The sequence below is a fragment of the Triticum urartu genome, chromosome 5A, assembly GCF_056163025.1.
Source record: "Triticum urartu cultivar PI428250 chromosome 5A, HENAU_Tu73, whole genome shotgun sequence".
Lineage (NCBI taxonomy): Eukaryota > Viridiplantae > Streptophyta > Magnoliopsida > Poales > Poaceae > Triticum > Triticum urartu.
The window spans coordinates 461,562,994-461,587,152 of record NC_141877.1 but is presented as its reverse complement, the minus strand read 5'-3'; positions in this window follow the sequence as shown (position 1 = coordinate 461,587,152).

Here is a 24,159-nt window from a genome sequence, read left to right as displayed (position 1 = left end):
TCTAGAAACAATCCCTTATTGCTTTCGGATCTGAGACAGGAGGTATACCCAACTGTTTTAGGTGTCCTATGAAGATGCATTTATCCGCTTTGGGTTCGAGCTTATCAGCCTGAAACTTTTTCACATAAGCGTCGCAGCCCCAAACTTTTAAGAAATGACAGCTTAGGTTTCTCTAAACCATAGTTCATACGGTGTCATCTCATCGGAATTACGTGGTGCCCTATTTAAAGTGAATGTGGTTGTCTCTAATGCCTAACCCATAAACTATCGTGGTAATTCGATAAGAGACATCATGGTATGCATCATATCCAATAGGGTGCAGTTATGATGTTCGGACACACCATCACACTATGGTGTTCCAGGCTGTATTAGTTTTGAAACAATTTCCACAATGTCTTAATTCTGTGCCAAACTCATAATTCAGATATTCATTTCTATGATCATATCATAGATATTTTATCCTCTTGTCACGACGATCTTTCAACTTCACCCTGAAATTACTTGAACCTTTCAATAATTCAGACTCGTGATTCATCAAGTAAATACACTCAACATCTACTCAAATCATCTGTGAAGTAAGAACATAACGATATCCACTACACGCCTCAGCACTCATTGGACTGCACACATCAAAATGTATTACTTCCAACAAGTTGCTTTCTAGTTCCATTTTACTGAAAACGAGGCTTTCAGTCATCTTGCCCATGTGGTATGATTTGCATGTCTCAAGTGATTCAAAATCAAGTGAGTCCAAATGGTCCATTTGCATGGAGTTTCTTCATGCATATACACCAATAGACATGGTTCGCATGTCTCAAACTTTTCAAAAACGAGTGAGCCCAAAGATCCATCAACATGGAGCTTCTTCATGCGTTTTATACCGATATGACTTACGTGGTAGTGCCACAAGTAGGCGGTACTATCATTACTATCTTATATCTTTTGGCATGAACATGTGTATCACTACGATCGAGATTCAACAAACCATTCATTTTAGGTGCAAGACCATTGAAGGTATTATTCAAATAAATAGAGTAACCATTATTCTCCTTAAATGAATAACCGTATTGCGATAGACATAATCCAATCATGTCTATGCTCAACGCAAACACCAATCTCGATGGTAGAGGGAGCGTGCGATGCTTGATCACATCAAGCTTGGAAAAGCTTCCAACACATATCGCCAGCTCACCTTTAGCTAGTCTCCGTTTACTCCGCAACCTTTTATTTCGAGTTTACTAACACTTAGCAACCGAACCGGTATCTAATACCATGGTGCTACTAGGAGTACTAGTAAAGTACACATTAACACAATGTATATCCAATATACTTCTAACGACCTTGCCAGCCTTCTCATCTACCAAGTATCTAGGGTAATTCTGCTCCAGTGGCTGTTCCCCTTATTACAGAAGCACTTAGCCTCGGGTTTGGGTTCAACCTTGGGTTTCTTCACTAGAGCAGCAGCTGATTTGCCGTTTCATGAAGTATCCCTTCTTGCCCTTGCCCTTCTTGGAACTAGTGGTTTCACCAACCATCAACAATTGATGCTCCTTCTTGATTTTTACTTTTGTGGTGTCAAACATCGCGAATATCTCAAGGATCATCATATATGTCCCTGATATATCATAGTTCATCACGAAGCTCTAGCAGCTTGGTGGTAATGACTTCGGAGAAACGTCACTTTCTCATCTGGAAGATCAACTCCCACTTGATTCAAATGATTGTTGTACTCAGACAATCTGAGCACAAGCTCAACAATTGAGCTTTTCTCCCTTAGTTTGCAGTCTAAGAAAATCTTCGGAGGTCTTATACCTCTTGACATGGGCACGAGCCTGAAATCCCAATTTCAGCCCTCGAAACATCTCATATGTTTCGCGACGTTTCAAAACGTCTTCGGTGCCTCAACTCTAAACCGTTTAACTGAACTATCACATAGTTATCAAAATGTGTATGTCAGATGTTCGCAACATCCACAGACAACGTTTGAGGTTCAGCACACTGAGCGGTGCATTAAGGACATAAGCCTTCTATGAAGCAATGAGGACAATCCTCAGTTCACAGACCTAGTCCGCATAATTGCTACTATCAAGTTTCAACTAAATTTTCTCTAGGAACATATCTAAACAGTAGAACTGAAGCGCGAGCTACGACATAATTTGCGAAGACCTTTTGACTATGTTCAGGATAATTAAGTTCATCTTATGAACTCCCACTCAGATAGACATCCCTCTAGTCATCTAAGTGATTACATGATCCGAGTCAACTAGGCCGTGTCCGATCATCACGTGAGACGGACTAGTCATCATCGGTGAACATCTTCATGTTGATCGTATCTACCATACGACTCATGCTCGACCTTTCAGTCTCTTGTGTTCCGAGGCCATGTCTGTACATGCTAGGCTCGTCAAGTCAACCTAAGTGTTTCGCGTGTGTAAATCTGTCTTACACCCGTTGTATGTGAACATTAGAATCTATCACACCCGATCATCACGTGGTGGTTCGAAACGACGAACTTTCGCAACGGTGCACAGTTCGGGGGAACACTTTCTTGAAATTTTAATGAGGGATCATCTTATTTACTACCGTCGTTCTAAGAAAATAAGATGCAAAAAACATGATAAACATCACATGCAATCAAAAAGTGACATGATATGGCCAATATCATTTTGCTCCTTTTGATCTCCATCTTCGGGGCTCGATGATCATCGTTGTCACCGGCATGACACCATGATCTCCATCATCATGATCTCCATCATCGTGTCTTCATGAAGTTGTCTCGCCAACTATTACTTCTACTACTACAGCTAACGGTTAGCAATAAAGTAAAGTAATTACATGACGTTTATGTTGACACGCAGGTCATAAATAAATTAAGACAACTCCTATGGCTCCTGCCGGTTGTCATACTCATCGACATGCAAGTCGTGATTCCTATTACAAGAACATGATCATCTCATACATCACATATATCATTCATCACATCCTTTGGCCATATCACATCACAAAACACTTGCTGCAAAAACAAGTTAGACGTCCTCTAATAGTTGTTGCAAGTTTTTACGTGGCTGCTATAGGTTGCTAGCAAGAACGTTTCTTACCTACGCCAAAACCACAACGTGAATTGCCAATTTCTATTTACCCTTGATAAGGACCCTGTTCATCGAATCCGATCCGACTAAAGTGGGAGAGACAGACACCCGCCAGCCACCTTATGCAACTAGTGCATGTCAGTCGGTGGAACCGGTCTCATGTAAGCGTACGTGTAAGGTTGGTCCGGGCCGCTTCATCCCACGATGCCGCCGAATCAAGATAAGACTAGTAACGGCAAGATAATTGACAATATTGACGCCCACAACTACTTTGTGTTCTACTCGTGCATAGTAACTACGCATAGACCTAGCTCATGATGCCACTGTTGGGGAACGTAGCAGAAATTCAAAATTTTCTACGCATCACCAAGATCAATCTATGGAGTAATCTAGCAACGAGGTGAAGGAGAGTGCATCTACATACCCTTGTAGATCGCTAAGCGGAAGCGTTCAAGTGAACGGGGTTGATGGAGTCGTACTCGTCGTGATCCAAATCACCGATGATCCTAGTGCCGAACGGACGGCACCTCCGTGTTCAACACACGTACAGCCCGGTGACGTCTCCTACGCCTTGATCCAGCAAGGGAAGAAGGAGAGGTTGGGGAACACTCCATCCAGCAGCAGCATGACGGCGTGGTGGTGGTGGAGGAGCGTGGTACTCCCGCAGGGCTTCGCCAAGCACCGCAAGAGACGAGGAGGGAGAGGGGTAGAGCTGCACCAAGGAGATTGAATCGTGTCTATGGCAGCCCAAAACCTCAAGTATATATAGGGGGAGGGGAGGGGCTGCCCTAGATCCCATCTAGGGGGGCGGCCAAGGGGGGAGAGAGGGGGGCGCACCACTAGGTGGGCCTTAGGCCCATCTGAGCCTAGGGTTTGCCCCCTTCCACTCTCCCTTGCGCCTTGGGCCTTGGTGGGGGGGCGCACCAGCCCACCTAGGGCTGGTCCCCTCCCACACTTGGCCCATGCAGCCCTCCGGGGCTGGTGGCCCCACTTGGTGGACCCCCGGGACCCTCCCGGTGGTCCCGGTACGTTACTGATAGCACCCGAAACTTTTCCGATGACCAAAACAGGACTTCCCATATATAAATCTTTACCTCCGGACCATTCCGGAACTCCTCATGACGTCCGGGATCTCATCCGGGACTCCGAACAACATTCGGTAACCACGTATATCTATTCCCTATAACCCTAGCGTCATCGAACCTTAAGTGTGTAGACCCTACGGGTTCAGGAACCATGCAGACATGACCGAGACGTTCTCCGGTCAATAACCAACAGCGGGATCTGGACACCCATGTTGGATCCCACATGCTCCACGATGATCTCATCGGATGAACCATGATGTCAAGGACTTAATCAATCCCGTATACAATTCCCTTTGTCCAGCGGTACGATACTTGCCCGAGATTTGATCGTCGGTATCCCGATACCTTGTTCAATCTCATTACTGGCAAGTCTCTTTACTCATTCCGTAACACATCATCCCGTGATCAACTCCTTGATCACATTGTGCACATTATGATGAGTCCTACCGAGTGGGCCCAGAGATACCTCTCCATTTACACGGAGTGACAAATCCCAGTCTCGATTCGTGCTGACCCAACAGACACTTTCGGAGATACCTGTAGTGTACCTTTATAGCCACCCAGTTACGTTGTGACGTTTGGCACACCCAAAGCACTCCTACGGTATCCGGGAGTTGCACAATCTCATGGTCTAAGGAAATGATACTTGACATTAGAAAAGCTTTAGCATACGAACTACATGATCTTGTGCTAGGCTTAGGATTGGGTCTTGTCCATCACATCATTCTCCTAATGATGTGATCCCGTTATCAACGACATCCAATGTCCATGGTCAGGAAACCGTAACCATCTATTGATCAACGAGCTAGTCAACTAGAGGCTTACTAGGGACATGGTGTTGTCTATGTATCCACACATGTATCTGAGTTTCCTATCAATACAATTCTAGCATGGATAATAAACAATTATCATGAAGAAGGAAATATAATAATAACCAATTTATTATTGCCTCTAGGGCATATTTCCAACAGCTTAATTGGGATTGAGAATGCTGTCAACCATTCTCAATGTTTAACAACTACCATGATAGCTAAATGAAATTTATTCCTTTGCAGTAGGGAAAAATTGGCTTTACGCAAAACTATAACCATAGAGCTTTCCACCAGCCAAATATGCATATAGAATAGCCTATTTCACTCCATTACTCTCTATGTGTTATTTTGCCAGCATATTCCATGTGCTGACCCGTTTTGGGCTGCAACGTTAATGTTGCAGACTTTTCAAACGACGATTAAGGTGTTTTTAGGTCGTGGTTCTATACTCAGTGATGCCATTGGAGTTGATGGACTCACTTATCTTCCAAGCCTTCCGCTGTTATCGTTATTAGATGGCCTTAAGCCATATTGATTGTAATAAGTTCTCTTTTGAGACATTCGATGTAATAAGTGTGTGATTGCTACTCTGTTATAAATCCTTCATGTACTGTGTGGTGTCAGCATTACTGATCCAGGGATGACACCTGAGCACAGAGATTAGACCGTTTGAGGTCTGGTCTCTACAAGATGGTATCAGAGCACATGCTAACTGTAGGACACGACCACTAAGCTAAAGACCTAGATCAATACTCTCTCTCTTCTCTTTCTGACTTCTCATCTTTTCTACTCTTTTAGGATGGCGGATGCAGGGAACAAGTTCACGCAACCGGATGAAGATACACCCTTTGGACGTCACTTGAAGGAAGTCTCTAGATACCTGAACATAGGAGTACCAAGCTTCATCAGAACCTACAATGTCACTTTACCTGAAGAAGAGCGCTGGATGATTCAAGTTCAAGTTCCAGGAAGGACGTTCATGCCAGTCATTGAGCCCATAGAGTTTTCTTTTGATGCACCAACCTGGAGTCTAGGAAAGAGCATGGCAGCTCACATCGCCATGGGACGCATTAGAGAAGTCTACCGCAATGATCTCAAGGATACTATCTACCAGATTTGTGGGCGCCGAGATGAGCACTGGGAGATGATCAGCACCAGAAAGGACAGATCAGTCGCAGCTTTTATCCAGGAGTTAAACCAGCACATTCGATGTCAGGAGAACCAGATGTGCGCTGACATGATAGATCTGAAGAAGGCGAGGACAAGAATCAAGGAACTGGAGGAAGAACTCAAGGCTACACGTGAAGATTATGAAGAGGAAATCGAAGTATTAGTGGAGAAGAATGACGATCTGATCAAGAAGATCGGAATATTTATGGGAGGCCCTACAACAGTAGAAGAAGACGAAGAACCCAAGGAGATTCGCCCGGAAGACTACATCATCATTGACGACACCGACTCGGATCCAGACGATAGCGATGATGACTATGTTGATGAAGCAGGAGCAGATATAATGGAGTCGGCAACCGAAGAATACTTCTAATAGACGACCACATCAGTAGTAGTAGTCCACCATGTAAATATAGTAGTCCAATCGCTTTTACAATAGTTAGATCGATTGTATGCCCTTGTTTGATTGATTGAATGAAGTGAATTGTTTGCGTTTGCCTCATGTGTATATGGGTAGTGTTTTCCCTTTAGACCCCCTCTATTCTTAAATCTCATCTTTTGTAAACCCTCAGATGCCTCCGAGACGTGACCCCGGATTTACCTTTCCACCGGAGCTCACCCAGTTGATCCAGCAGCAGAACACATTGATGCAGTTGCTAGTCCAGAATCAGAATCAGGGGAACAACAACAACAACCCACCACCACCACCACCTATTGATCACTTAGCCCGTTTTCTTGGGCTGAATCCGCCGGTGTTTTCCAGTAGCACCGAGCCGATAGTAGCAGATGATTGGCTCCGCAAGACAGCTAGAGAGTTGACCACAATAGGATGCACGGATGCGCAAAAGGTGAAGTTTGCCGCACATCAGCTTGAAGGACCCGCATCATCATGGTGGGAGAATTTCACAGCCACTTTCCCTATCGACACTGTCACATGGGACCAGTTTTAGCAGTATTTTCGAACTGCCCATGTTTCAGTAGGAGCTATGGCCATGAAGAAGCGAGAGTTTCGCAACTTGCGCCAAGGAGGACGGACAGTTGGCCAGTATGTGGAGGACTTTAGTAAATTAGCACGTTATGCCCCAGATGACGTTGCTACAGATGCAGCTAAGCAGGAGAAGTTTCTGGAAGGACTGAATGATGAGTTGAGCATGCAGTTGATGGTAGCAACCTTCAACAATTACCAAGAGTTGGTAGATCGTGCTCTCATGATTGAAGGGAAGCAGCGGCAGATTGAGAATCGCAAGAGGAAGTATGGACAAGGGAAGCACACTTCAGGAGCTCAGCAGAAGCCACGTTTTACCCCTAGACCGGGAGGACATTTTCAGCATACCCATGGAGGAGGTAGCTCGCACAATCACCATGGCCCCAAGAATGGTAATGCGAATGGAGGAAGCAACGGCCAGAACCGCACCAACCCATCAACCCCAGCCAAAAGAGACCTGAGCCAAGTCACTTGCTTTAAGTGCCAGAAGACCGGACATTATGCCAATGAATGTCCTGAATCACAGAATGGTAATGGCAATGGAAGCTCTGGGAAGAAGCCGAACCCTTTCAATAGGGGACAGGTGAACCACGTTAACGTGGAGGAGGTTGAAGAGCAGCCAGATGCAGTAATCGGTAAGTTTTTGGTTAAGTCATTTACTGCACTCGTTCTTTTTGATACCGGTGCATCGCATTCATACATATCAAGGGGATTTGTGGATAAGTATAACCTCCCCACCAAAGTTCTTAGAACACCTATGTTAGTAAGCTCACCAGGAGGAGAGTATATGGCTAGCCAAGGATGTTTTCAAGTGCCATTAAGTATAGGTAGGCATGTGTTCCCCTCGGATTTGATAATATTGGAATCACAAGGTTTGGATGTAATTCTGGGAATGGATTGGTTGTCGATGTATGGAGGAAACATCGATTGCGCCAGTAAGTCGATCTTGCTTACCACCCCAGAAGGGAGAAGGATCAAGTATGTATCCTGGCATGTGCCGAAGTGGACTCAAGTAAATTGTTTAACAGGAGTTGTGGAGGAGGAAGTACCAGTAGTGAAGGATTTCCCCGATGTATTTCCAGAAGAATTGCCAGGCATGCCACCGGATAGAGATATTGAGTTTTTGATTGAGCTTTTGCCAGGCACAAGGCTAATATCAAAGAGACCATATAGGATGCCTGCAAAGGATTTGGTGGAAATTAAGAAGCAGATTAAGGAGTTACTGGATAAAGGATACATTCGCCCAAGTTCATCTCCTTGGGGATCGCCAGTACTTCTAGTGGAGAAGAAGGATGGATCGTTAAGGATGGTTGTTGATTATCGAGGATTGAATGAAGTAACCATCTAGAACAAGTACCCACTACCGATGATGAATGATCTGTTTGATCGATTGCAAGGAGCTAAGGTATTTTCCAAGATCGATCTGCGATCAGGATACCACCAGTTGAAGATTTGAGAATAGGATATACCTAAGACAGCTCTTACCACCAGGTATGGGCTGTACCAGTATACCGTTATGTCATTTGGTCTGACTAACGCACCTGCATATTTTACGAACATGATGAACAAAGTGTTTATGGAGTTCTTGGATGTTCATTGATGATATCCTGGTTTACTCGAAGAATGAAGAGGAGCATAAGGAGCATTTGCGTTTGGTTCTTGGAAAGCTCAGAGAACATCAATTATATGCCAAGTTTAGCAAATGTGAGTTTTGGTTGAAAGAAGTTGGATTTCTCGGACACGTTATATCCAGAGAAGGTATAGCAGTAGATCCCACTAAAGTTGATACTGTGACCAAGTGGGAAGCGCCAACCACAGCTGGAGAGATCCAGAGTTTTCTTGGACTTGCAGGATACTACTAGAGGTTTATTGAGAATTTCTCAAAGATTGCGAAGCCTATGACGGAATTGTTGAAGAAGGATACCAAGTTCATATGGACTGAGGAATGTGAGGCTAGTTTCCAGGAGTTGAAGAAACGTTTGGTTACCTCACCAGTGTTGATTTTACCGGATCAGACCAAGGATTATGAGGTGTATTGTGACGCTTCACGTCGAGGACTTGGAGCAGTTCTTACGCAGGAAGGAAGAGTTGTTTCATATGCGTCACGACAGCTTAAGCCCCATGAGTTGAATTATGCTACGCATGATTTGGAGTTAGCAGCCGTAGTGCATGCATTGAAGACTTGGAGACATTTTCTGATTGGAAACCATTGCGAGGTGTACATGGATCACAAGAGTTTGAAGTATATTTTCACACAGAAGGAGTTGAACCTCAGACAAAGGAGATGGTTGGAGCTCATCGAGGATTATGATATGAAATTGCATTATCACCCTGGAAAGGCTAACGTAGTAGCTGACACGTTGAGCCGTAAGAGCCATGTCAACACCCTAATGATGGGAGATTTAACAAGGGAGTTAGCCGAAAATCTTCGGGAGCTATGTTTAGAAATAGTTCCAAGAGGCTATGTAGCAGCATTGGAGATTCAGTCTACGTTGATGGATAAGATCAGAGAAGCTCAAAAGACTGACAAGGAGATTGCCTCTATAAAAGAGAAAATGAGCAAAGGAAAAGCTAAGGGATTTCATGAAGATGAGCACGATACCTTATGGTTTGAAGACCGTGTTTATGTGCCTAATGATTTGGAGATCAGGAAGTTGATTCTGCAGGAGGCCCATGATTCACCGTATTTGATTCACCCAGGAAATACCAAGATGTATTTGGATTTGAAGGATATTTTCTGGTGGACCGGAATGAAGAAGGATATTGCGGAATATGTAGTAGTTTGTGATGTATGTCAGAGAGTAAAGGCAGAGCATCAGAAGCCAGTCGGATTGCTACAGCCATTGCCGATACCCGAATGGAAGTGGGATAAGTTAGGCATGGATTTTATTATAGGATTGCCTAGAACCCGTTCAGGCCATGACTCGATACGGGTTGTAGTCGATCGTTTGACAAAGGTAGCTCATTTCATTCCAGTGAAGACTACCTATACCAGTGCAAAGTTGGCAAAGATATACATGACTAGAATCGTTTGTCTACATGGAGTTCCAAGGAGCATAGTATCAGATAGAGGAACCCAATTCACCTCAAAGTTCTGGAATCAGTTGCATGAAACTTTGGGTACCAGACTGGAGTTTAGCACAGCTTTCCACCCGCAGACAGATGGACAGACTTAGAGAGTCAATCAGATTTTGGAGGATATGCTAAGAGCTTGTGCGCTAGATTACGGATCTAGCTGGGACGAGAATTTGCCATATGCAGAGTTCTCTTACAACAACAACTATCAATCCAGTTTGAAGATGGCCCCTTTCGAAGCCTTGTACAGAAGGAGGTGTAGGACCCCATTGTCTTGGGATGAAGTTGGAGACCGCCAATTGTTTGGACCGGATCTGATAAAGGAGTCTGAACAGAAAGTGAAATTGATTCGCGAAAGGCTCAAGGTACCTCAATCCAGGCAGAAGAGTTATGCAGATTCTAAACGCAAGGAGATAGTTTACGAAGTCAGAGACCGAGTTTATCTTTGAGTATCACCACTTCGAGGAGTTAAGCGCTTTGGAGTTAAGGGAAAGTTAGCGCCACGTTTTGTAGGCCCATACAAAGTTTTGGAGCGTATGGGGGAAGTTGCCTATAAGTTGGAATTGCCCGAAGGATTGTTAGGAGTTCATGACGTGTCCCATGTATCCCAGTTGAAGAAGTGCCACGCAGAGATGGCTGACATACCGCTGAGAGATACGGTACCACTGGAAGCAATTCAGTTGGATAGTGATTTGACCTATGAGGAGAAACCAGTTAAGATTTTAGAGTATGCCAGTCGAGTCACCCGCAGCAAGGTTATCAAGTTTTGCAAGGTTCAGTGGAGCCACCACACGGAGGATGAAGCCACCTGGGAACGAGAGGAAGATTTGCTGAAGGACCACCCTCACTTATTTTCTAGCCAACCCGAATCTCGAGGGCGAGATTCATCTTAAGGGGGTAGGTTTGTAACATCCCAAATTTTCAATTTGGAATGTTATACACTAGATCATCATTGCATATCATATTTATTGCATTTTGGTTGACCCTAGAAATTTCACGCAACTCAAGGACCCTCGGAGAGAGTTGGGGATTTCGTTATTTTCATATTTGAGTTGTCTCAAATTTTGAAAATAGGATCATTTGATTTTATTTATTTTATCTTTAATTACTTCTATTATAAAAATTATGAGAGAGGGAATAAAATGACTTTCCCAAAATAAAGAAATATTGGGGATTTAATAAAAAATCAAACAAGATTTTATTTGGTTTTATTTGCTATTTTATTTGAATTTAGGAAAAATGCGCGTTTTTCAAAATTGCATTTAGGCCCGAAATAAATGTTCATCCTGTGCGGCTTGATTTTAGAAGCCGGGGAAAATTTATTTCGGGATTTTTGGAGTCCTTTTAGTATTCCTTTTATTTTTTTTCGAGCGTAATTTTTTTTAAAAAGTCCGAACCGACCTTGGGCCGTAACCGGCCAGGACTCCGCCTGGCCGGGCCTTCTTATAAGCGCCCCGAGGCCCCGTCCAAGCCCAGCCGCGCCCACGCCCGAAACCCTAACCCTAGCCGCCCGCCGCCGTTCGCCGGAGTCGTCGGAGGTAGACCTCGCGTCGCCGGTTTTTTTTAGAAAACCGATCGGTTTTCCTTCAGTTTTGTTTTTTTTAGTTTTGGTTTTTTTAAATAGATCGGTTTATCCGGTTTATTTAATTAGCGAGCGTTCGTCCGTTCGTTCGTTTTCACGAACGTTCGTTATTTTTCTTTTTCTCGGATTAAATCCGCGATTTTTCAGATCGCGATTTCTGATCCGATTTTCGTTTTAGTCTAACTTTTCGCTCGTTTATCGGAATCAGGCGATTCAAGCGCCTGGAGTTTCGTCTTGAAACCCACTTTCCATTTAACCAACTCAAACAAGTTATTGCCACTGTAAAAATTGCCTTAGATCCAGAATAGTAAACAAAGCCTGTTTCTTTTGCCGTTTGTCTTTCGTTGCTTCGTTCGATTTGATTCTTTTTGCCAACCGGAGTTCTTAAGTTGAAATTTCTGGGTAGATCTCTTATTTGAGTTATACCTATGCATTAGTTGAGTACTTATTGAATGCTTGTTTGTTTGCGATAGAGTACCCGGAGTGCGCCGCTTGCTACTTCGAATCGCTAGGTTTCCCGGATCATCAGCAAGGCAAGTAACACTTTGATCATGCTTTCCCTCTACCCAGTTTTATTGCATTAGATCAATCCTCACACATTGCATGATTAGTATCTAATTAAATTGTGGGTTTGGAAAGTAGCTGAGGTAGTACCTATTACCTGTCATTATCAAACCTTTGGGAGTTACTTCTACGTTTGCTTATTTTGCCATGCTATGCTAGTAGACGTGGATTGCGTGAGTGTATCCATGACAGATGTGAGATTGTTAATTAATGGTTTATTTAAGGTGGCAACTTAAACACACATCTGGGTGGATTGAGGCACCTGGGTATTCCAGCGATTGCCTGTTTTTCTTTTGGACTGCCTCCCAGGCTCAAAGGGATCATGAGATTATTCATGCTAGAAACTTCCGTGTGCAGCCACAAGCTATTATGGGCTCTAGCATAGTTGATTAAGTTGTGCGAACTCTTACAGTGGTAGACTAGCAGATGTAGGGGAAAGTAGGTGTAACGGTCTACCCGATCGTAAGGTGCTAGCGCTTCTGAAAAACTATGTCTCGGTCATCCGTCTTCTCAAACACCATGTAGTGCAAGAAACCAAACGGAGGCGATCGAGTCTTGTGAGGAAAAGTGCGCAAACCTCTGCAGAGTGTATAAATTAATCATGATTAGCCGTGTCCCCGGTTATGGACATCTTGAGTATCTAGTACCTAGATTATCATGTGAATCTTAACATGTTACTCTAAAATTTAATTTTGTTGGGTTTTGTTTAATGATGATGCTTAATTGGGATAGAGAATGCTGTCAACCATTCTCAATGTTTAACAAATACCATGATAGTTAAATGAAATTTATTCCTTTATAGTATGGAAAAATTGGCTTTACGCAAAACTATAACCATAGAGCTTTCCACCAGCCAAATATGCATATAGAATAGCCTATTTCATTCCATTACTCTCTATGTGTTATTTTGCCAGCATATTCCATGTGCTGACTGATGAAGCTGCGTACCTAGGGTGGGGACACGGACCTGTCCAAGGAGCCCTACCCAAGGACGTCCCTAGAAGAAGCTACCTTTCAATCGACTTGAAGGCATCCCACTCGACAGATTCAACACACTCGACCAAGAAGCTATCACTCGACCAAGAAGCTATCACTCGACTGCCAGAAGACCTAAAGTCACTCCGCAGGCAAACGGTCGGCTGTTTGGCAGTCTTTATGGTCATTATAGCACTTTATTAGGGGCGTTACCAGTAACGCCCACCTTAAATGTACCTTAAAACCCTGTATTACTGAGGGCCGGAGGGGGCCAGCGAACTCTATATAAGCCACCCCCCTCCTCAGTATGAAGGGTTCGCACCCCTGTTATCTACACACTCATAATCCAATCGACCGCCTCCGGGCACCGAGACGTAGGGTTGTTACTTCCTCCGAGAAGGGCCTGAACTCGTAAACCTTGTGTGTTACAACTTCCCAATAGCTAAGATCTAGCCTCTTCATACACCCCCCCTACATTACTGTCAGACTTAGAACCACGACAGTTGGCGCCCACCTTGGGGCAGGAGTCTTAGCGCCGAATTGGTGAAGTTGCGTTCTTTCCGATCCATTTGATCATGGTTTCCTGCGGAGTGTCGATGGAGGGCCGCGAGATCCGTCTCGGCGCGCTCACCTTCATCGCCGACGACTCCGCCTGGCTTCAGGAGGCGCCGCTCGACGTCGACGCGCTCCCCGTCCGCGGCGCAACGCACTTTCGCGCATGCGTCCGTGGCGTCCTCCTACGACAGCTGTCGACCCAGTACCAATCAGCTCCCGTTTCATCTCCCCACCTCACCTCCCGCCAGCGCAAGCGCTCAGGTCGGTCGAGGCTTCAGCGGTGGGTGAGGCATGTCGTGGCCCGCCAGTCGGTGGCCCCGCAAATCGCGGCAATCGAGCCCAACGAATCCCTCTACGACCTGCTCGACCTGTCGACTGGCTCCGCGGGGGCGACATCCGAGTACGACAGCAGCGACCCAGCAGCTGAGGTCCTGGCGGTCGAGGGGGCACACAGTCCTCCCGGATTCCCTCGCGCTGACGGAGGCACGGGTGGGGGCGACCCGTCGCATCCCCATGATGAGTACCGTCCCGAACCCCTCACGTCATTGCAGCGAGAGGAGCTTCGCCGAAGGAACATGGACGCGCTCCACACTCCTATTGTTGGGGAAACCCCTGAGGCCCGGGCCTTGGAGGACGCGCGCTTGGCTAACTTGGCCGAGCGCACTCGACTGGAGAATCTCCAGTGATTAATCGACGAGCAAGCGCGTCAGCGGGCTCCCGAGTCCAGTCGACGTCAGCAAGCTCCCGAGTCTAGTCGACGTCAGCTCTTCCCACCACCGCAGGTATACCGAACCCCAGTCCAGAATTTGGTTGCTGCAGCTCATATAGCCGAATCGAGTCAGCCCTCCCAGTCAGAGGCTGGCAGAGGCTTGTTGCAGATCAGGGCATTGCTCCGGGCGGCGGGAAATCAGAATTCCGCCGTCTCGCAGTCGCGGAACAGGATCCACAGTCGATCCGTTGCATCAGAAACAGTTCAGTCAGCTCACAGCCCGAGATCGCCCTCGAGGCGTGAGGGACGTGACGATCGGCACGCTCAGTACAGGAGAGATGAGCAGTATGACCACCGATTCGATCGTGATGGTCGGCGTCGAGTGCCCACCCCTCCCCCGAGGATTGAGTCGTATGCGCCTCGACGGCAAGATGACAGACGCCCTCATAGCGTTGGGCAGAGGATTCTAGTCGACCCCAGAGACCCAGGCTTTGACGCGAGATCTATCCTCGTTCAAGGTTTGGTTGACAGGAACAGGGCTCATAGAGGAGGCCACAACAGAGATGCGCCCACCAGCAGCAGAGTACATGCTTCAGGGCCAGAGTGTTTCAGTCGAGCCATCAGGGCCGCAGTGATTCCTCCCAATTTCAGGCTGGCGACTGGAGTCAGCAAGTTCACCGGTGAGTCCAAGCCTGACACTTGGCTCGAAGACTACCGAGTGGCTGTACAGATTGGCGGTGGCAATGATGAGGTGGCCATGAAACATTTGCCCCTCATGTTGGAAGGCTCAGCCAGGGCGTGGCTGAATTAGTTGGCACCGAGCAGTATTTACACCTGGGAGGATCTCTCCCGAGTGTTTGTCACGACCTTTGAAGGAACATGCAAGCGACCTGCGGGTCTCACAGAGTTGTGATCTTGCGTACAGAAGCCGAATGAAACACTAAGGGATTACATCCAGAGGTGGATCATGCTGCACCACACAGTTGAGAATGTGCCAGACCATCAAGCGGTTTGCGCTTTCAAAGAAGGCGTTAAATACAGAGAGTTGAACCTGAAGGTCGGTCGAACTGGAGAGATGTCTCTGAATCGGATGATGGAGATCGCCACCAAGTATGCTAATGGTGAGGACGAAGACCGACTCCGAAGCGGCAAGCTCAAGGCAGTCGCCCAAGAAACCGGAGGAAATTCCAGTCGGAAACAGAAGCGGAAGGCCGAGCCAGCCGCTCCTGGGGAGGCCCTGGCCGTCGCCCAGGGAAACTTCAAAGGGAAACCCAAGGGCACATGGAAGCCCAAGAAAGTCAAAGACCAAGATGGGAATGATGTTCTGGACTTACCATGTCACATTCACACCAAAAAAGATGAAGAGGGTAATTTTATTTACCCAAAGCATACCACTTGACAGTGCCGGCTCCTGATCCAGCAGTTTCAGGGCAAGCAGCCCAAAGATAAGGAAAAAGAGCCCCTGATGATTGAGGACAAGGAAGACAGTGATGGTGGGTACCCTCAAGTCAATTCCACTCTGATGATTTTTGCTGACATTGAAAGCAAAAGTCGACTGAAAGTCATCAACCGTGAGGTGAACATGGTTGCTCCGGCAACACCCAGTTACCTGAAATGGTCGCAGACCGCCATCACATTCTACCAGTCTGATCACCCGGCGCACATTGCCACCCCTGGGAGGCAAGCTTTGGTGGTCGACCCAGTTGTCGAAGGCACTCGACTGACCAAGGTATTAATGGATGGCGGCAGTGGCCTGAACATACTGTACGCTGAGACTTTGAAAGGAATGGGCATCCCAATGTCCAGACTCAGTACCAGCAACATGAGCTTCCATGGAGTCATTCCTGGGAAGAAAGCCGAGTCACTTGGCCAGATTGCCCTTGATGTGGTTTTCGGTGATTCAAAGAATTACCGCAAGGAAAGGTTGATGTTCGAGGTTGTGGATTTCCAGAGTGCTTATCATGCCATTTTGGGCAGACCAGCTTACGCACGCTTCATGGCTCGACCATGTTACGTGTATCTCAAACTGAAGATGCCTGGCCCCAAAGGTGTGATCACTGTTACTGGCAACCGAAATAAAGCGGAAGAGTGCTTTCAGAAAGGCTCAAAGATCACTGACGCTCAGATGGCAGTGGTCAAGCTAAAAGAGTATCAAAAGACTGCCGATCCGAGTGAATTGCTGCAAGCCAAGAAGCCTGCTTCAGAATCAGCTTTTCAGTCGGCTGGTGAAACAAAGACAGTCAACATTCACCTGACCGACCCCGACGCTGCTCCGACTCACATCTCGACGACGCTCGATTCCAAATAGGAAGAAGTGCTCATCCAGCTCCTCCGTGAGAACTGGGATATCTTCGCATGGAAACCCTCTCACATGCCTGGAGTTCCTAGAGGGCTGGCTGAGCACTGTTTACGAGTCGACCCAAAATTCAAGCCAGTGAAGGAACATCTTCGACGGTCCGCCGTCCAGAAGAAGCAAGCCATTGGCGAGGAATTGGCTCGGCTCTTAGCAGCAGAGTTCATCCGAGAGATTTACCACTCCGAGTGGCTCACCAATGTCGTCATGGTCCCCAAAAAGGACAAGTCGCTCCGCATGTGCATTGACTTCAAGCACGTCAATCGGGCCTGCCCGAAGGATCATTTTCCTCTCCCTCGCATCGACCAAATAGTCGACTCGACTGCGGGGTGCGAGAGACTGTCTTTTCTAGATGCCTATTCCGGGTACCATCAGATATGGGCCCGACGAGATAAAAACAGCTTTCATCACTCCATTCGGATGCTTCTGTTGCGTCACCATGCCGTTCGGCCTCAAGAACGCCGGAGCCACGTTCATGAGAATGATTCAGAAGTGTTTACTCACTCAAATCAGTCGGAATGTGGAGGCATACATGGATGATATTGTGGTCAAGTCCCGGAAAGGTTCCGACCTGCAGACTGACCTTGCTGAAACCTTTGCCAACCTGAGGAGGTATGATATCAAGCTCAATCCATCAAAATGCACATTCGGAGTTCCAGGTGGAAAGTTACTCGGTTTTCTCATTTCCGAACGAGGGATTGACGCCAATCCTGAGAAAATTGGCACTATACTCCGGATGAAGCGTCCTGTACGCGTGCATGATGTCCAAAAGCTTACAGGCTGCTTGGCTGCTTTTAGTCGATTCATTTCTCGTCTCGGTGAAAAGGCATTGCCCCTTTACCGACTGATGAAGAAGTCTGACAAGTTCGAGTGGACTCGAGAAGCTGATGCAGCGTTTGCAGAGCTCAAAGCTTTGCTCTCCACCTAGCCGGTGCTTGCTGCCCCAATCAGCAAAGAGCCTTTGCTGCTTTACATTGCAGCCACAGGACAAGTTGTCAGTACAATACTTACGGTTGAGCGGGAAGAAGCAGGAAAGGCCTTCAGAGTTCAGCGCCCAGTCTATTATCTGTCTGAAGTTTTGACCCCTTCAAAACAAAGATACCCTCACTACCAGAAGCTTGTATATGGGATTTACATGACCACGAAGAAGGTTGCGCATTACTTCTCTGACCACTCCATTACAGTCGTCAGCGACGCCCCGTTGTCAGAGATTCTGCATAACAGAGATGCAACTCGTCGAGTGGCCAAGTGGGCGATTGAACTCCTTCCCTTAGATATCAAATTCGAGGCAAAGAAGGCCATCAAGTCCCAAGCAATCGCAGATTTCCTCGCCGAGTGGATTGAACAGCAACTTCCGACTCAAGTTCACTCGGAGCACTGGACCATGTTCTTCGATGGATCCAAGATGCTTAATGGTTCCGGTGCTGGGGTAGTCCTAGTCTCCCCCCGAGGAGATAAGCTCAGATATGTTCTCCAGATTCACTTCGATTCCTCCAACAATGAAGCAGAATATGAAGCACTTTTGTATGGGTTACGCATGGCCGTCTCACTCGGCGTCCGTCGCCTCATGGTCTATGGCGACTCAGATTTGGTGGTTAATCAAGTGATGAAGGAGTGGGACGTCAGAAGTCCGGCAATGACAGGTTATTGCAATGCAGTGCGAAAGCTAGAGAAGAGATTTGAGGGGTTAGAGCTCCACCACGTCCCCCGACTGAAAAATCAGGCAGCTGACGAGTTGGCGAAAATAGGCTCCAAGAGAGAAGCCATTCCCAGCGACGTGTTCCTGGAACACATTCACTCGCCGTCGGTCCAAGAGGATCCTTTCATAGAAGAAGCCCCGCAGCCGAAAAGTGCCACAGATCCGACTGAAGTTGAAGTCCCTGCGGTGGTCGACCTAATCATGGAAGTCATGGCGATCACTCCCGACTCGACGGTACCATACATCGCATATATCCTAAGGAAAGAACTCCCGGAGGACGAAGAAGAGGCTCGACGGATCGTCCGCTGATCCAAGGCCTTCACAGTCATCAAGGGACAGTTGTATAGAGAAAGCGCGACTGGGATCGGACAGAAGTGCATAACTCCAGAAGAGGGTCAGATAATCCTTGATGATATCCACTCGGGGACCTGTGGTCACCATGCGTCCTCTCACACCATTGTTGCTAAAGCATACCGAGCGGGTTTTTACTGGCCAAAAGCAAATGAGATGGCAAAAGAGATAGTCGAAAAGTGTGGAGGGTGCTAGTTCTACTCCAACATGTCACACAAGCCTGCATCAGCCCTGAAGACTATTCCACTCGTCTGGCCCTTTGCTGTCTGGGGCCTGGACATGGTTGGTCCCCTGATAACCGGCAGGAGTGGTTTCACCCATCTGCTTGTGGCAGTCGACAAGTTTACCAAATGGATTGAAGCTAAGCCCATCAAAGATCTCGAAGCTCGCACCGCCATCAGCTTCGTCAGAGGGCTGACATTCAGATATGGAGTCCCACATAGCATAATCACTGAAAACGGGTCAAACTTTGATTCGGACAAGTTCAGAGCTTTTTGCGCCTCTCAAGGCACTCGAGTCGACTATGCATCGGTCGCCCATCCCCAGTCGAATGGACAAGCTGAAAGAGCAAATGGTCTGATCCTCAAGGGATTAAAGCCTCGACTGATGCGTGACCTCAAGCATGCGGTAGGCGCCTGGGTCGACGAGCTTCCGTCAGTTCTGTGGGGATTAAGGACCACCCCTAACCGATCGACTGGAAGAACTCCGTTCTTTCTGGTTTACGGAGCCGAAGCAGTTCTGCCGAGTGATCCTCTTCACAACGCGCCCCGAGTCGAGCTTTACACTGAAGATGAAGCAGAACAGGCCCGGCAAGACTCAGTCGACCTCCTAGAAGAAGAGAGGGAGATGGCCATGATCAGATCGACCATTTATCAGCAGGACTTACGTCGAATCCACGCCCGGAATGTGAAGAGTCGAGCCTTCCAGGAAGGAGATTTGGTCCTCCGAGTGGATCAACAGAAACCTCACAAGCTCGCTCCCACTTGGGAAGGCCCCTTCATTGTCACCAGAGTCCTCCACAATGGAGCATATCACCTTTACAATGTTGATCCACAGATCAACGAACCTCGAGCTTGGAACGCGGAGCTTCTCCGCCCCTTTTACACTTGAGTTCGCCCTCAAACCAGATGTAATAAGAAAAACTCCTGAAGTTCATTTTTATCAGAAATAAGAGTGTTCCAATAATTACTGTCACTTTTGTTTGTATCCGAAATCCCCCAGTGGGTGACTTAGCTGTGAATCCGATTCGCCTAAGTTTGAAAAATCCTACCGAGTGGAGAGCAAACCTCCCACTCGGGGGCTTAGCTGCAGTTCAGCACTCGCCTAAGTTCTCCACGAAGAGACTTAGCTGCAGTCAGACACTCACCTAAGTTTGAAAAATCCTACCGAGTGGAGAGCAAACCTCCCACTCGGGGGCTTAGCTGCAGTTCAGCACTCGCCTAAGTTCTCCCACGAAGAGACTTAGCTGCAGTCAGACACTCGCCTAAGTTTGAAAAATCCTACCGAGTGGAGAGCAAACCTCCCACTCGGGGGCTTAGCTGCAGTTCAGCACTCGCCTAAGTTCTCCCACGAAGAGACTTAGCTGCAGTCAGACACTCGCCTAAGTTTGAAAAATCCTACCGAGTGGAGAGCAAACCTCCCACTCGGGGGCTTAGCTGCAGTTCAGCACTCGCCTAAGTTCTACCACGAAGAGACTTAGCTGCCATCAGACACTCGCCTAAGTTTGAAAAATCCTACCGAGTGGAGAGCAAACCTCCCACTCGGGGGCTTAGCTGCAGTTCAGCACTCGCCTAAGTTCTCCCACGAAGAGACTTAGCTGCAGTCAGACACTCGCCTAAGTTTGAAAAATCCTACCGAGTGGAGAGCAAACCTCCCACTCGGGGGCTTAGCTGCAGTTCAGCACTCGCCTAAGTTCTCCCACGAAGAGACTTAGCTGCAGTCAGACACTCGCCTAAGTTTGAAAAATCCTACCGAGTGGAGAGCAAACCTCCCACTCGGGGGCTTAGCTGCAGTTCAGCACTCGCCTAAGTTCTCCCACGAAGAGACTTAGCCGCGGTCAGACACTCGCCTAAGTTTGAAAAATCCTACCGAGTGGAGAGCAAACCTCCCACTCGGGGGCTTAGCTCCAGTTCAGCACTCGCCTAAGTTCTCCCACGAAGAGACTTAGCTGCAGTCAGACACTCGCCTAAGTTTGAAAAATCCTACCGAGTGGAGAGCAAACCTCCCACTCGGAGGCTTAGCTGCAGTTCAGCACTCGCCTAAGTTCTCCCACGAAGAGACTTAGCCGCGGTCAGACACTCGCCTAAGTTTGAAAAATCCTACCGAATGGAGAGGAAACCTCCCACTCGGGGGCTTAGGTACAGCTCAGTGCTCGCTTAAGTATGAAACACATCTTCCCTTGGAGAGCTTCGCCACAAATACAATGTGCGCTTCGTCCCACTCTGCAGTAACAGGGCGTGGGTCGACTGCCACCTTCTCCTGAAGAGCTCCGCCACAAATACAATGTACGCTCCATCCCACTCTACAGTAACAGGGTGTGGGTCGGTCGTCATCTTTTCCTCCGAACGGAGACCAAATTCCACTCGACGAACCATCCACGAAGACGTTCAACAAAAATCAAATTCAGATAAAGCATAAAAGGTCCCGGACCTCAGATTAAAGTATTCGAGCCCTCGGCTCAGCAGAGTTTAACTGTTACACTTCCACTCGGCATTCCGAGGCAAATTAAAGGCGGAGTTTAACGGATTACAAAATACACTCGGCATCCCGAGGCAAATTCAAAGTGAAGCATAGAAGTTTTTTCACTCCTCAGGAGGAGGAGGACTGGAAGGGGCGACGAACTCGTCCAGATCAATCACGTCTGCAATACGGGTGGCAGCAGCAATGAAGGTCTCCATGAAGTCCTGGAATTTGTGCTTCCTCGTGTTGGCAACTTGGATGGCGGCCAGCTTCTCCTCCCGTGCCTCCTTACAATGGACGCGGACCAGGGACAGAGCCACATCAGCGCCGCACCGAGCTGAAGACTTCTTCCACTCCTGCACTCGGTCAGGGATTCCGTTGAGTCGAGTCATCAGAGACTCGAGATCATTCTGGAGCGTAGACCCTGGCCAAAGTGCCGGGTCGATCTGCGACACAGCAGTCTTCAGTCGAGCCAAGTAATCCACGGCGCCATCAATACGGGATTCCAGTCGGAGCAGATTCATGGCAGCTTCATCTTTCACAGGAGAGTTGATCGGATCCAAACCCGTTTCAATCCGCCCAGTCTCCTCTTCAAAGTTCTGGCACAACTCTACATACACGATCCTAGGATAAGTCAATTTGCATAGGCTGAGTCGACAAAAAAAAGCAACAGTCGAAACTGGATGTGCACCTTCAAGCTTGATGTACAGCTTCTTGGCGAGGCTCCTCAAGTAGCTCTCCAGGTCGTCCCTCCTGCGAGCGATGCCTTCCATCTTCTCACTCTAGGTGAGGTTCTCCTTCTTCCAACGTGAGCACTCCCTGTTGGCTTCATCCAGAGCGGTCTTCAGCTTGGTATTCTCTTCTTCTAATTGGCCGGCCGAAGCCAGCTTCTGTTCAGCCAGAACGATCTTGTCGTCAGCCTCCTTACGAGCAGCAGGCAAGTCCTGATCCTTCTTCGCCAGAGCTTTTTCCAGTTTTTCTGCAAAGAAATGGTGATTGAGTCGGAAGCAGCAGAAAGGTGCTCAAAACCTAACAACAAAATCAGTCGACAAAGTCGTTTTACCTGCAGCGCCGTCCCTGACCTTTTGCAGCTCTGTTCTGGCCAGCTCCAGATCAAGGTCCAGTTGAATCTTCTGCTTCTCCAATTCAGTATAGCGAGCTACAAGTTCGCAGGATTTCTGCAAAAAGAAAAATCAGTCGACACACGTTCGAGATAAGTTGCTTCCGAGTAACTAAGGAACAATGGTGACGTTTCTAAGACCACAGCCGAATCAAAAACATTCGTCAGTAGTCTCGGGGACTACACCCAGTGGGTGCACTCAGCGTGCCCCCACTGGTTCGACCAAAAAAAAGTGAACAAAAGTTGACTGCCTGCAGTCGACCGGATACAGTACCACTCGACCTGGCCCGACCAAACCTAGTGAAGAAATACAGGTTCAGCAACACAATATAAAGACTACAGTCGACTGCCAGCAGTCCACCGTAGTCTCGGGGACTACACCCAGTGGGTGCACTTAGCATGCCCCCACTCGTCCAAGAATTGGCAAACACACCCAGTGGGTGTACAGAGACAGGCACAAAAGATCAAACAGGTCAGGTGATGAGTCGACTGACCTGGACGTTGCTCTGAAGAGCCGAACTCACGTCATAGGCCGCTTGGCTGTCCTCCCGAGCCTTCTTCACTTGCTCCATCATAACCCCCGCCTGGCGTATAGCCTCCTTCGCGGCAGCCGCTTGGTCCTCAGGGACGGGGTATGCGGCAAAAAGCGAAGATGGGTTCGCAGTCGATGCCGAAGGCTGCGCACTCGACAGGGGGTTGGCGAAAGTCACAGAAGCCCGAGTGGGCTCGCCATCGTCCCGAGCCGCGGCCTCAGGCGCCGGAGTGGACTGTGGGGTCTTGATAGCCGACGTATTCTTTGTCCTCTTCACCCTCAGCGGCTCGTTGTCATCATCGTCCGGGAGATCAATAACATGAGGAGGGGCTGCAAGAGAAACATTCAATCGACCAGAACTGCAATGGCCAGTCGACTCAAAGCAAAATGTCATTAATCGTACTAGGGTTGGAGGTAACAGCGTCCTCCATTTCTTGGTCGTCGTTCCTGGCGGAAACCTCAGAAGTAGCACCGCTGCGAATCTCAAGAGTCAGTCAGTTGGCTCAGTGAATCGACCAAGGATCCGTCCACGGTCGACAAAGGAAAGCGAGTTTTTATCGTTAACCGGAAATGGTAGGAACGGCTATCTTCATCTTGGGCAGAACTTTGGGTGGCTTGGATGACGTCGCTCGTGGGTGCTTGGGAGCCTTATCAGTCGGCGGAGGAGGAGAACTCCAAGGGCACTTCGACGTCTGCCCGACAGGTGCAGTCGCCTTGCCACGTCCCCGCGTGGGATCATGCGCGAGCTTGGATCGCCCCTCCGGGCGGGGGGGTTCAGCTTCCTCCTCCTCCTCCTCGCTGGAGGAGACGTCGTCATCTCCTTC